This window comes from Bombyx mori, chromosome 6 (assembly GCF_030269925.1).
Source record: "Bombyx mori chromosome 6, ASM3026992v2".
NCBI lineage: Eukaryota > Metazoa > Arthropoda > Insecta > Lepidoptera > Bombycidae > Bombyx > Bombyx mori.
The window spans coordinates 3303066-3318853 of NC_085112.1; the positions used below are offsets into that span (position 1 = coordinate 3303066).

Consider the following 15788-nt stretch of genomic DNA (forward strand, 5'->3'; position numbering starts at 1 on the left):
TAAAGAGATCTTTTTTTTCAACTGATTATATACTCGTATTTAGCACTATTTAAAAAATAGGTTTGCTAGATAACGATTTGTAATATATCATTACGACTAACGTATATCAATTTCTTTAAGGTGATATGACAATATTTGTGTGTTACCTTTTGGAATAAGAGATCGACATCATTCGTGTAAAATGTAACAGATCGAGAGCTCGTTTGTTCAGATGATATAAAAATACGTTTATTCGGTAGCAAAGTAAACATGTTTGGGTTTATTATCAGAGCACTGCCGTTCATGATTGTGTTTACCCTTTGTCACGACCACATTTAAAGTGTCATCTGTGGTAACGCTTGCAGTGCATTCGTCCGTTTTGCTAGCAGTGCACTTCCAAACAACGCCTTTTTTCGATTTTGTTCGCCTTGAGTACGTGTAGTTTTCGTATAATAGTAGGTATTTTCCTTTTCTGTTTGATTTTACCAAAACCGGACCTGTAATTTTATATTCATGATTGTACCTACATACAGTTATTTATTACTTAATTTTAAGTCGGTCAGTGGGATTGAAATTAAAAAAACACAATGTGTTGCATTATTTATTTATTGTATTTTAACATACGCTCAGGTACATGCATACTTAAATGCCTTAAAGTTTTGAATAACGTGATTCATTGTTTTACAATGAAAATACCTGTATATTGCCCTTCTTGTGTACAATTGAAATAGTGACCTTATAAATTATAAAATATATACATAGTAGTAATAATATTATAGATAGGTATAAACGTACAAAATCATTTTCTTTGCAAATGAAATACAGATCATACAAAAAATTTATACGTAACATTCCAACAATATCAGCCATAAATGAATGCATATGTCTTAAGTCTACTGAATATCATAGGTTTTCTCCTCTCTAAGAATTTAAATTACATAAGGTTCTCTTATTTCCATAACAACTTACATCTATTTGTTGATAATTTGAACTTATTGAATAAAGGATTTTTTTAATATAGCGTTTATCACAGCTGCAGTTACTTAACATTTTATTTAAGTCTCCTTTGGTTTTCTCTCGATTACCCTCACATATTCGCCTAGGTCGTTCACATAGAAGACTGGAGGTGAATGACTGTGCTCATCATTGATCACAATGAATTCTCCATTATTACCTAACAGTACTTGCGCATTACACTTTTTTGAGCATCGAGATGAACATGTCCAAGTCGTTCTGTTTTTACTTTGACAGTTTTTTGCATATGTATATTTTTCATAAACTAATAAATTGCATCCTTTCTTCGAAGGAATGAAATGTATTTCTGTAATTTTACGTAATTTTTAAGTAAAATTATACATAATAATATATATTCATAAACATACTGCACAAAGTTTTGAGGTTAAGCGGAGAGAAAAAAAAAAACTTGAACATTACATAAAATTTATTTAGAGTTAATATACAACAAATTTCAATACATTCAATGCTTGTCGTTTGTCAAATCTTTGCTGGATAATAATTTCCAGTCTATTAATTAAAAAAATAACGAATACATTTAATAGGCCATCATTTTTAAATAAGGTAACAAGCAATTTATTTCAAAACATTTAACTTCGAAAAATCCTAGCCTGCATAATTGGTAGGGTGGATTATTCCAATCCCCTTGTTTTTTCCAACCATAAAAATTACTTATGTAGTTTTTCTGTCAAATCCAATAGCACAAGCTATAGCAATAATATTTGCTTACTGCAGACTCCTATACAAACGAATTATACAAGGACAACATCACGAATCCACAAATTCAATATCTGGGGAAATTTTTAATTTAGGTGGTGGGTGATTGTGATTAGTGTGAAAAGATGTCACTTCAAATGGTTTTTCGGTTTCATTTGTGGTGGCATGAGCTTTGCAACCTTTCTTATGATGACTGGAACATGTCCAATAATTGCCATTCTTTTTGTGATTCCTCCACGAATAAGTATAGCCACGGAATAGAAGCATACCCTGGCCTCTCTTGTACCTTGATGGTATGATCATTGCATCTGTAAATATTTTCAATCGAAACATTTAAATGATGCATTAAAATTTAAAATATTGATGTGTTTCTACACAAATATATATTATACATTACCTCATTGGAAATAAAATTTTCCTTTTAGACTTTTGATTATAATAATGATACAATTTACAACTATCTGTGTTGAAACCTTTATAGTTTATACCTTCTTGTTGTGAAGTTGTGAGTACATTTGAAGAATACGAAAATAGTAGGAACTTAGCAAAACCAAAGGTATATACAGTGAAACATTTCGAACTTTTTGCAAATTTTCAATAATGTAAACAATTTGCAGCCCTTACATTTATTGAAGAAGCATTCTTATTTCATAAACAGCTGCCATTTTCCTATGACTTATCTGTCGAGTCAGCTTAGCTGTGTTTAAAAATTTGTTTCAACTAATAAAAGTCCACTTTGAATCACTTATGTTCCGTTACAGAAATTCAGGCTAACTGGTAAACTGAGATTTTTTACTGTCAGGTTTGATAACAATAGTTGGTGAAGTCAAAACTTAAATGCAATTTTTAAAAAAACATTCGAGAAGTTTGTTTACAACAGATCATACTTAACAAGTGCCACATTCACTTTACTTAGTCTATTTCTAATTTGAAAATAGTAAAATCTATGTTAATTTTTATATTTTGCCTTTTCGTGCAGGGTAAAACTTTGGTAGGTCATATAGTAAAACAATAGATTGATGGTTGAATAATTTATTTGATTTTTAAAAATTATCAGCATTAAATTTTAGACCGTGTTCTAGTATGAAACATTTTGCAGACATTCACTTAATTTCATGTAAAACAGAAAGAATTCATTTTAAAAAAAGCCTAAAATACAGGCTGTAAGTTTGTAACTCACTTTAAAATTGATATAAATATTATTAACAAACAATTTCAAATAAAAAATTAGACTTACCAATGACAGCATCTCGCCAAAATATGACTTACCTACAAAAAATTTGAAACATAAATACACATTCCCAAAATTAAGGAATCACAAAGCTTAATTCTATAATAATTTCTCATCTAACTGCAAATATAAACCCATAGATACTGTGACTTACTTAGCAACATGTGGAACATGTTCTGTTGTCTGAATATGTTCTGTATACAATTATTATACAAGCAATATAGCTAAGTTATGGTGAAGAATTTGCAAAACGAATTCAACGGGCTTGTCTGATTGGTACTCCCATATTAATTAATTTCATCATCATTATTAGCCCACAGTCGTCCTCTTCATCCACCTCTTTCTGGCTACCGTTCAGAGGTCATCTCACTACTAGCATTTAAATGTTGCCCTTTTCTAGGTTAACACGATTTCATTCGTTTTACACTCTTATTCAACAGTCTAATTTCTTGTAGGGTTTTTTGTTATATAAATGTAAATAATGTATTTAATGCTTGCTAGTAAAATTAGTAACATTAAATATACACAATAAATATATGGATGTTACAACCAGCTCTTACATTATATAAAATAACTTGAATACTAATAATCTTTAGTTGTTTTGGATTGGTTTTATTGCACAGAAACGTTGTGTTTTGAACCCATAATTTAACAAAAAATTCTTACCTCTCAATCTAACTAAGAATTAAGTGCTTTAGTCAATTTATAAAAGCATTATCACAAACACAGCGCACATTAAGGATTTATGTTTTGAAATTTATGCACATGAAAATAAAATTCTTAGCTATTTTATGGGCAAGGTATCAAACAACCGCGATTTTAAAACACTACTACACAACTAACTGTATTCCTCTATACGATGCATATAATGAAGCAAACTAATATAAAAGTTTAATAGGAATAAGACAAAACCGTTAAACGCGTAAATTGCAAAATAAACAAATTGTATTTTAGGTTATTTTAAGCGTCGAGTGAAACGTCACAAACGTCACGTCATAGAGTCAAAATCTTTAAAACCACAGACTACTACGCAAATTCAGTTTTGTACATAGTACTTCTACCCATACAGTTAGTATTTTAAAAGTTGTAGGTACCGTAGGTAATTATTAACTCCATCAACTCCATGCTTCTACCATAGCACCTTGCCCACTGAGTTTCTCGCCGGATCTTCTCAGTGAGTCGCGTTTTCGATCCGGTGATAGATTCTGCGAAGCACGGCTCTTGCTAGGGTTCGTGCTAGCAATGTCGTCAGGTTTGAGCCCCGTGAGTTCACCTACTAGTTAAGGTTACGCTGAAATAGAATCTCAACTCTCAAGGCTCTCAGCTAGGTAGAGAAAAAAAACATAGCACCTACCTATTCAACATTACACAGACGGTGAATTGTAAATTAAATGTAATTAAAGGTAAATTGGGAAGCTGTAACACAGTTACAGTAAAGTATTTGGATTGAATCTTGGAAATCAGTAACGGGTGGCTCATGAACATGAACAAATCAGTGACTAACATATAATGACCCCGATGTGTTCAACAATTTAAACTGGTACCATTATAAGTGATTTGGCCAAATTAGAGCTTCACATGTTTCTTATTTTTTTGATACCAGTCTTAACTATAGAGGTGAGCAAAAATAAGGGAAAATGCAACATTCTTCCGAATCTGAAGATACTAAACCAGACATTTTATTAAAACATAATGATTTTTATATACCGATAATGTTCCTCAATCGTTCGTTGGATGGAATTTAACATTTGAGCATGAGACCTACATACAGGAACTGCAATCTACAAAAGAATAGCCGTGACTTATAGACTATTGATCACAATATGTAAAACCGTTACAGCACCGAATAAGCAAGAACTTTGAACCTACAAACGCAGACCATTTTAGGTACGAGACTATTAATAATTAACCAGCCGCAGCCGTATGGGACGCTGGGATGCTTTCAAGCCAAAGGTTTACTTATGAAAACTCTATAATAAATAATGGATGCTTTTGATTTGTGAGCAGAGTGCTAGTAACATATTTGAAAGACCATGTTGCGAAATATTGCAACTATGTAACAAAAATAAAAGTATTCCACACGAGGATCAACTAAAAAGTTCGAACATGTAGGTAACATAATAAAAAACCCTATGAGTTGTAACAGTTAATAATCCAAGACAAAATACAAGGAAAAGTGTAAGTTGAGAAGAAGAACATGAGGGTTGGAAAGCGTGCGCTAACGGTTTAAGAAAAGCATCCGTACTTTGTATAGATCTATTGTGTTTAAGGATCAAGGCACGTTATTAATTACAAGCTCTCGATAGCTTGGCGATTGATCATCTGCTAGATGGTTCTTGAAAAGTTGAAGATTAGCATTCAATGCCTTAAGCCTGATTTCTAGAGTTATCTACAACCGTTAAATTGGAGGCATATTTAAACTAAAGGTGCACTTAAATTGGAAATAGTAATTTTCATTTATTGTTCCAAGAATTTATTATAGGTAAAAAAATGAGATTTTTTTTGATACGTAATGTGAAAAATAGAGCAACTGTGTAAATTAATATATTTAAAATAATATATTTTTTTTATAATATAATCATTTTGAGCAATCCTCATTGCCACCGTGATAACGGAAATATTTTGGTGCTATTATTATGATTCGTGGATTAGATTTATGGACTTTAGAAATAACATACACATATGAGGTATCTCTGAAACTCTGAATACCTACCTACCTACTACAATCAGACAGTTGTGTACTTGTAAACATTTAAAACATTTTACGTTGTCAAAAATGTCAAATAATATTTAGATTTTGTAAAATAATGATTTTCGCGACCATATCCGCGATATGAATTTATTCTAAAAAAACAAAGTGTTCGCGTTAATACTTAAATCAGAAATTATCGAATGTGGACTTTTAATGTAGAAGAAAAGTGATATAAATGAAGTTAACCTCAAAAGTGTTTGTGTAAATTTCTGTTTTGGTGTTTTCAGAAAGCGTTTTCAGTGTTGGTGTGTAGTGAATTGTGCTAGTGTTGTGAAAGTAATCAGAAATAGCTTGACCCTATTGGTCTATCATCGTAGCTGAGGGTAAGTACGTAGACTTAAGTTTTCCAAATACAAGTTTTGTGTTTTGTTTACCATCCAATGTATCTTACTTTTGTATCTGGTCAATAGCATAAAAAAGTGATTACTTCAAGAACTTATTCAAACATGTACGTTGTTTAAATATGAAAGTATGCTTAATAATAACAATTATTTTGAATTTTTTTTTATTCTATTGTAACATAAAAGGAACTATGTGTCACAGACCAGTAGTCTTATTCCAATGTTTTTATGAGATGAAAAGAAACTCTTTTTATTTTTAGCAATCCATGAATTACTGCAGTACATCAAATAGTCCAAATAAAAAAATACCAACAAAATTGTTTTTTTATTTCTATTTTATATAGACAGTAAATGTTTATGGAATTTTAATAAAAAAAAGCGATAGTGAAGATATTTTAAGGAGTTTTTGCTACTTTAATTGTTCTGTGGGGAATTCTTTATTTAACTTTTTGTAGTGTAATTATGTTTTCTTTGAATTTAATATGTCACATTACAGGCAACAATTATGATTTTATACCATCTTCTAGAGGAAAACAGCTATTGATGTACAAAGGCTATACATACTCACAATCAGGGGAATCTGTGATCTACTATTGTTCTAAGAAGTATTCCGGATGTAAGGCGAGAGTCAAAATGTTATACAAAGAATTGGTGGAAACTTACAGTAAACACACACATGAGCCACCAAGATATGCTTACGTTAAAGGAAATTATATTAAATTGAGGTGATTGTAAGTTAAAACAAGCATAAGTGACTGCAGAGACTCGTGTGCTTATCAGCCATTGCTTTTATGTTATTACCACCTACCAAGGGCCATAAGTTCTCTCATCAATATACTATATGTACTAAATCTGTCAGCCTTTCTTTTAATTTTTTTTTTCTTTATGCGCTTCCCCTGCCTTACACCCTATTCCTCTCTGCTGTTGGTTTATGAGAAGAGAATTTGTGTATGGGTTAAGCTTGTTTTTGTAGACATTGTCTTCTTTATTTAAACTTGTATGTAGTAATTATTTTCGTATACTATTAAGTTCTAATAAAGTCTCATTTGTGTTTGTAACAGTTGTACAATCCTTCGACCTAGAATGAATAGAAATAAATAGCATTGTTGTACTTGCCACCTGCGAACTTATAATACACATTATCACCCCGCAATTCTGATTGTGACAAATTGAGCTAGATCATTTTTTTGTCTTCTTCATTTTGTCATCTTATGAAGTTTGGATCATGTATTATACAAATGTTGAAGCTTGATTCAAGTATATTAATATTGCTGAGTAAATGATAGAAATTTTTTGCTTATTTCACAACATTAGTGAGACCTAAATGTATATCAAGAAGGAAGTTATTTAATAACTATAAGATGAGTTACAATTACGAGTGTATGTTACTTTTATTAGTGTTGGTCCAATATTGGAAATTCAAATACTAAAAAAACGATAATGAGTTAACATAATATAAGAAAATTGTACTTTTTTATCCTTAGCTGTTTACTTAAATATGTATATTTTTGTATGGATGGATTGCTGGTGATCTGAGGTTATTCTAAACATAACTCTCGAATACTGTATGGGATGCTGTATGTATATTTATACAGAAATAAAGTAAATTAATTAAAATTATTACTGTTTTATTGTCTCTCTCTTTACTTATGGATGTACAGTGTTGGTTTAGAAGAGCATTAACTCATATTTTCCTGTGAGTATTGTGAGAACGGACAGTAGCGGTTTCTTAGTATAGATCAGTTTATTACAATAGCCAGCTGGCATTTACTGCTGGTACATTCAGGCGCAGTCTAAGCCCACCCTGGTAGGTAGTACCATCCAGATTGCTTCTGCCGTGTAACATATCATGTGTTGTAGTTTAAAGAGTGGGACAGTTGAAATACTATACTTTGACCTCAAATTTCAAGGTGGGTAGCGGCATATTAGTTGTGATATCTCCAGTATCCACTCAACACCAGGTGGGGCGTGAACTTTGCTGACACGGGAAGTAAAAAAGATGCCCCGTGTATTCAATATGAACCATGCAAACTGTCCAATTTCTCACGGGTAAGTACCACCGTCCTATTTCTGCATTTCAGCAATAAACATAGAATTGGCGGTAAATTGATTGATTCAAAAATTAACAAAATCTTATATTTCAGAATTACCGTACATCAAGATTCCGACAGCAAAAGGCAAACAGCTGCTAATGATAGATGGATATACATTTTCGGAGATGGGTGCGGCGGGCTTTTATTATTGTTCAAAGAAGGCTGCCGGCTGCAAAGCGCGGGTGAGGTTAGATCTGGACGGGCGTGTAATGCGATCGTCAACTGTCCACGATCATAAGCCACCTCAATATACCACAATCGCTGGAAAATACATTAAAATAAGCAATTGAGATGAAGATAAAGAGAAATAAGAAAGCAAACTTCAATTACCTCCACTGTGATGGGAGAGCAATCGTGTAATAAAAATCGAACTCGCAAAATTTGTAAGTGGCGCTATTACTATAGAATTGAGACATAGACCTAAAGTCTCAAGGTGAGTGGCGCTATTCACGTTACGATGTCTTTTGGGCTAAAGTAGCAACTGAATACCAGTGTTTAGTAAGAGTTTATTAACGTTTTCGATAGCGTAAAAGTTAACTCAAATTTGTATGCGATTGGAACAGCGTCCCTAGCGGCAAACCTAGGCAAACGTTCCGACTCCATACTGAGTTAACTTTTACGCTATCGAGAACGTTAAAAAACTCGCACTAAGCACACAGATCGGCCTTAACATCGTCCGCCTATGCAATAAATAATATAAAACATTCGTAATCGTAATAACCTTTACTTCTAAAAAATCTTCTATTAAAGGATTGTTTGAACTGGACTGCTTAAATTGATTTTTCAGTGACGATTTCAAAAGCACAAGTCTACTATGTTGAGATTTTGCCTTCCATCCCAAGGTGTACAGCGAAATTGAATTGATATTGAATGTAACGTCTGAATAAAAACTGTTTTGAAAATAAACAGCTTTTGATAAACTATTTTTTACATTATTTCATAACCAATATACTTAAAGGTTGAGTTTATTTTCAACGTAAGTAGAACTACACTAAAATTTATGTTTTGAATGTCGAATCAGCTAGTTCCTGGCAAATAGTTCAAATTCGTATTCGGTTTTCTTGAGTACTGAGATCTTTTATTCTTGTTGGAAAGATGTGTTAACTTATTAGCGTGCCACTGGAAAGATGTAAGCGACCCTGGAAGAGCGCACATAGAGGGCTATAGATACATATGTGTGTTCCTACATACAATAACCTTTACTTCTAAAAAATCTTCTATTAAAGGATTGTTTGAACTGGACTGCTTAAATTGATTTTTCAGTGACGATTTCAAAAGCACAAGTCTACTATGTTGAGATTTTGCCTTCCATCCCAAGGTGTACAGCGAAATTGAATTGATATTGAATGTAACGTCTGAATAAAAACTGTTTTGAAAATAAACAGCTTTTGATAAACTATTTTTTACATTATTTCATAACCAATATACTTAAAGGTTGAGTTTATTTTCAACGTAAGTAGAACTACACTAAAATTTATGTTTTGAATGTCGAATCAGCTAGTTCCTGGCAAATAGTTCAAATTCGTATTCGGTTTTCTTGAGTACTGAGATCTTTTATTCTTGTTGGAAAGATGTGTTAACTTATTAGCGTGCCACTGGAAAGATGTAAGCGACCCTGGAAGAGCGCACATAGAGGGCTATAGATACATATGTGTGTTCCTACATACAATAACCTTTACTTCTAAAAAATCTTCTATTAAAGGATTGTTTGAACTGGACTGCTTAAATTGATTTTTCAGTGACGATTTCAAAAGCACAAGTCTACTATGTTGAGATTTTGCCTTCCATCCCAAGGTGTACAGCGAAATTGAATTGATATTGAATGTAACGTCTGAATAAAAACTGTTTTGAAAATAAACAGCTTTTGATAAACTATTTTTTACATTATTTCATAACCAATATACTTAAAGGTTGAGTTTATTTTCAACGTAAGTAGAACTACACTAAAATTTATGTTTTGAATGTCGAATCAGCTAGTTCCTGGCAAATAGTTCAAATTCGTATTCGGTTTTCTTGAGTACTGAGATCTTTTATTCTTGTTGGAAAGATGTGTTAACTTATTAGCGTGCCACTGGAAAGATGTAAGCGACCCTGGAAGAGCGCACATAGAGGGCTATAGATACATATGTGTGTTCCTACATACTGGGATGATGCTCCACAATTCTCGTCTTTATGTAACTTATGAACTGGTTTTATATTTCTTTAAACTATCGAAACAGCAGACACACGATGCTTACTTGTGATTTCAGAATATCAACTCATACCATCCGGCAGAGGGAAGCCATTACTGATGATGAACGGTTTTACGTACTCTCAGCGTAATAACTCAAACAATTATTACTGTTCAAAAAAGGACATTGGCTGCAAAGCCCGTGTGAAACTAGATGCGGACGGCTCTGTCTTGACTTCCTCTACGAAACATTGTCACAAACCACCTGAATACTGTGTTGTTGGCGATAATTATTTTAAGATTTAATGACGTGTCTGGTCATATTCTAAACAAGCCGTACTTGCCAGCTTCGCTTGGCATTTAAAATTAACATTATTATTTGTTCTCATTATTATTAGAGAGTCCAACAGCCATATAAATATTAGCCTATCCATTAAGTACAAGTATTTTCTACATGGATACCAAGTTTCAAGTCAATCGGATGCATGGTTCAGTGGTTATAACGGAACATCCGTAAAAAACCACTGTAGATTTATGTTATTAGTACCTACCGGTGATTTTATGATTATTTATTATCAATGAAAATAAGTTCGTATGTATAGCGCGTTACGATTCAATCTCGCATTTTTCTGTGTTCGTTTCGGATTAACGTTATTATTTATTGTCATTATTATTAGGGAGTCCAACACTCATATAAATATTAGCCTATCCATTAAGTACATGTATTTTCTATATAGATACCAAGTTTCAAGTCAATCGGAAGCATGGTTCAGTAGTTATAACGGAACATCCGTAAAACCACTGTATATTTATATTTTAGTATAGATTATACTAGACATTAGGACACAAATAAAATAACTTAAAAACCACTCGGTGAATGAACGTGTTCACAGTTCGAAACAGGAATCTAGATTGTTTTATACTGACTGTATCACTCTTTTAACTGAAATGTCGATTGAAAATCGATAAATATAGTTAGGATGCCAGTATCTACCTGTGAGAGTCCAATACACAATTTTACTAGCAAAAAAATAGTATACAATGAATTGTATTTATGGTTTTTTTGTTTGTTGTGGTGATGCGGTGACGTCTATTTCCAATAATAGACGTCTGTGGTCTGAGGAATAGATAATCATTTTTTTATAAACCCAACATGACATGCAGTCTCGATTTTTACTGTATAGGTTATATAAACAGGATGCTTGGTTTGTCGTATGGATAATTTTCAAATTTTGTTCACTGCCAAATACTAGCCAATCCTACCCATCCATACAGAAAATTTAAACAGTCTGTATCGTTTATTAATTCCAAAAGCACTGGTACGCTAGAATTCCAATTTCGCTTTAGTGAAAAGTTTAGAATGTACATAAAGGATACATGCAAAATTTAATTTTATCTGCATTTAATCTACTGATTCTGAAGACATTGGTGTTCTCATGAAATTTGCGATGATTTTTGACAAGGAAACGTAGCTATATCACATCGATTATAAACGGTCTCTCGGCCATAGATAAAGAACCAAAGTGAAGTGAATTCTGATTTTTCGAAAAAAGTAGTCTTTTCATCGTTAACAAAAGATCTCCTAATGTGATTTTGACAAATATTTTTGTTTTGAAAAGCTCATACGAATTGGGATTTTTTCTTCTTTTTTTATATTGCTTAGATGGGTCGACGAGCTCACAGCCCACCTCGTGTTAAGTGGTTATTGGAACCGATAGACATCTACAACGTAAATGTGCCACCCACCTTGAGATATAAGTTCTAAGCTCTCAAGTATAGTTACAACGGGTGCCCCACCCTTCAAACCGAAACGCATTACTGCTTCACGGCAGAAATAGGCGGGGTTGTGGTACCTATCCGTGCGGACTCACAAGAGGTCCTACCACCAGTAATATTGATATTAATAAATTGAGCTTCTGTTGACCAGCCGCAACGCTGGGCAGCGGCTTGATTTTTACGACGAAAGCAAAGGTCGTCCCTGTGGGGTGCTATCAGCTGGTCAAGTCGCAAGCGTGTGTTCCACTCCACCGTGTTCAAGTCGCTCAATGGCTCTCTGTCGTCTGCTGTATGCTTTCGTAGCAACCGTGCCTAGTCAGAACCTACACCAACCAGAAGGTGAGGTCTCCTCGCTTAAGAGGACCGAGTCAACAACCTCAACCGTCCGTTCGGCAATATATTTGTATCTTTGAATCTGTCCAAACTTATAAATACGCTCTTTTCAAATTTTACTTATTTACCAAAATCAATATTGCCGAAAGGTAAATAATCCTTTTCTTGTTTTAGGGTCAATACACAAATAGGGCAAAAAAAACGTGTTATAGCAATGTATCATATTCCCCCCCGGTGAAGGTCAAGGGGTGACCTGAGGGGGTAGAGGCCGCGTGGCGCGCTACCAGCACTCTAGCGCGCTGCAGAGGAGAAAATAGAGCGACCGGTTCGCAGTGTATCGCGTCTCGACCCAGCAGGCTGGTTCTGGTCCAGCGGGGTATTCCGGGACACCAGCGGCACCGTCTGGGCGGCCTGACGAGCTGCCGTACCAGGACGGCTGACGTTTCAGAGCCTTCGATTCGCCTCGAAGGCTCTGTCGGCCGGGCATCCTTGGGGTGAGCTGCGCTGTCTGGTTGCAGTGGGTTGCTCCGGGTTCTCGGAGGGATCGGATGCTTGGGCGAAGAGTGCAGGGGAGTTGTTTAGTGGGTAGGGCCCTAAAATTCCTTGGGCCCGCAGTCTGCTCCCAACACCTTGCAGATCGTCAAGTCCCACATACACCGCGCGCCCCCTAGGCGCGGGGACCTTGTAGGAGGTTCGGCCCCCGGCCCGGAAAAAATTATATGTATCATCTAAAAGAGCGAATTGATGAATGTTTGAAAGCATTTAAATCGTAAAGATACTTTATTACTACTCACTTTAATCGTATCTTGTAAAATATTATATTACATTTCATAAATTAATTTTGATGGCATTAAGCTTCAAAAAATCTCTTTCTGTGGACTATTAAAAGACGAAGTTATAATGTTTGAGCCATGTTTAAAAATAGTTGAAGTACCCTATGTATTAAAATTATTTACTTGTAATACAAGCAATATAGTAAAGACGATAATATTGAGAATAAAACAAATATATCGTTACTTTCTGTATACAATAAATTTAATAAATTTATGGTTACATGAAATGGAGTATTTTCTGTGGACATGATAAAACGACACCAAAATTTTATTTATTCGACCGCATCACGTTTATGTTTTTAACTGTTGGCAACACTAAATAGTGGTCATTCCGGCGTTCGATATTTTGTTCTTTCGATTCGAGTGCGATTGAAAATATATTTTTTTATTCCAACACACACATAAACGTAAAAGATCAAGTGCTCTATCCTGTTCCAATTATGGACATGTAAATATTATCTATAAAATGGAATATTTATTGTTTTTATATGAACATTTAGTACAAGTAAATGAAAAGCATGTTGCTTGATTTCTAACCTCAAAATTAACTTCTTTGCGCAAGTTTTTATAAAACATCTTTCCCGTGGTCACTATGTCCACGGAAAAGAGGTAAGAGACCTTACTTGGTCTAAGTAGAAAAGAACTAAAAAAAATAGTCGAATTGAGACCTACTCCTTTTTTAAAGTTGATTAAAAAGGTTTGATTTTGGCAACATTTTATATTCTAAGTTAGAGCCTCAAACTTTTTAGTATATTTTATATTCGTAATAAAAAAAAATATAAATCTAATTAATGTAAATAGAGGAAACGAAAATATTTTTTTTAGTTCTATTGATTTCGTACAGAGTGTTCAAAACTTGGGTCGTGCCTTAGTCCATATCTTGCTTCGTTTTATTTCATGCTTTTTTTCGTATTGCATTTTTTTAAATAGATATGCCACGAGCAAGCTGGTCTAAAATTCAACTCTCAGAAGAAGAAAAAAAACAAAGACGTCGTCAACAAAAGAAGTTGAGCATGAGACGCGCACGTGCAAAGCTGAGCGGAGCAGAAATCGAAGAGAGAAGAAAACAAGACAATGAAAGATACAACAAAAAGAAAGCTGAAGGTCTAATTAATACTATAAAAGACTATACTCCCAAGCAGCAAAGAAACATTAGGAAGGTTTGGAGAGAAAAAGCGAAAATAAGACGTGAAAAAGAAAAACAGCAAAAAGCTGCGGCTACTGATTTGATTAGTAACACTTCATCTTCAAGTTCATCATATTTGGCAAGATCTCGTGTTAGTGTAGGTAAAGTTATTAGAGGTCATAACTTGCGATAACTTAAAGCAGAGAATAAGTATTTAAGAACGGAAATATCAAAGATGGATTCAGCCTTAGTTAGATATCGTATGCAATTATCAAGATTAAACAGAAAACAGAAGAACAAATCGTCAGTTAGAGCAACCTATAGACAGAAAAAAGAAAATAGTGAAGAAATACAGCTGATATGCATAGTTTTCATTATGGTCTATGTCAAATAACTGTGCAAATGAAGACATTGGATTCGTCTCGGGCCTCGCATGTTCTAGATTCTGCGTCAAATACTCCTGAAATATAATATTTATCTGTACTTAATTCTCCTTTGATACCAGTAACACCCGACGTATCTACGCTATCAATATCACCTGATTTCTCAGACAGATTTACACCAAATGATCGAGAACCACGTACTTAAACCTATTAAGCGGGCACTGCGTATATTATATTCTGATAGTGAGTGATTGCTTCATAAGTTTTTCATCAAAAAAATGATGGCCATTAATTCCTTTACAACATTCAGACGATTCTGATAGCTCTCTGGAAATATTTTGAAATAATTAAAGTCCTCAAATTTCACTGCATTACATATAAAATTAATTGGCTATCTAAAGAATTATATAAAATACTATGGCTGTAATAGTATTATCATTCGATATTTGTTTTGTTTCATAAGTCCACCGTAGCGATTTTCGTTTTTGTAGGCATTCTTTTTTTATTTTCCAATTAATGTGATCATGTTGACAGTTTACTTTCGTTTCGGTATTCGTTTATACCAGTGGCTACACGTGTTTGATTATGTTGCCTTAATATATTTTAGCTTACGCTGCATCACAACTTTTCATCTCTCTTGTAAACCAAATCGTCTCTTCTGTGGTCCGCAAAAATAAAAAAAATGCGATTATGCCAAAAATAAGACATTGATCTGGTTACAGTGATTAAAATAGATAAATAATAAATATTTTGTTTCGCACTGGTTCTGAGATATTTTTTTGCTGCCCTTTTCTGTGCTCCATTTGTGTATGACCCTTTAATACTTTAGTGGTACTGTGTAATTTATAAGTACATTGTATTTATATGTAGAAAATAGAAACAAAAAAATTGTAATAAAAAAGAAAATTAAGTATAGACCTAAAAAAGTTATTGGATTTTAATATAGGTAGCTTAATTATGAGAAATAATGAAACTTTTTGAAAGAATGCCTTTAAAACCTTCAACTTTGTTAAACAGTTTTTATTCGCTTATTTTTTGAA

General features: G+C 33.5%; 2 protein-coding genes and 1 long non-coding RNA gene across 7 annotated transcripts in view; 1 reads left to right on the forward strand and 2 right to left on the reverse strand.

Annotated features, from left to right (window-relative positions):
* Window positions 1-15788, reverse strand: part of Mod(mdg4) (Mod(mdg4)-heS00531) — a 540681-nt gene that overhangs the window by 61629 nt on the left and 463264 nt on the right. The window lies entirely within an intron of this gene.
* Window positions 568-4051, reverse strand: LOC134199031 (uncharacterized). The gene is made up of 2 exons (XR_009973354.1): window positions 3608-4051; window positions 568-2979 (listed from the first exon to the last, which is right to left on the reverse strand). It is a non-coding gene; the product is annotated as an uncharacterized LOC134199031 (long non-coding RNA).
* Window positions 5628-15788, forward strand: part of LOC110385951 (uncharacterized) — a 42773-nt gene continuing 32612 nt past the window's right edge. For both annotated transcript variants that reach the window (XM_038011577.2, XM_062668967.1), the window contains exon 1: window positions 5628-6016. The gene's annotated coding sequence lies outside the window, so the exon portion shown is untranslated. The remainder of the gene's footprint in view (window positions 6017-15788) is intronic.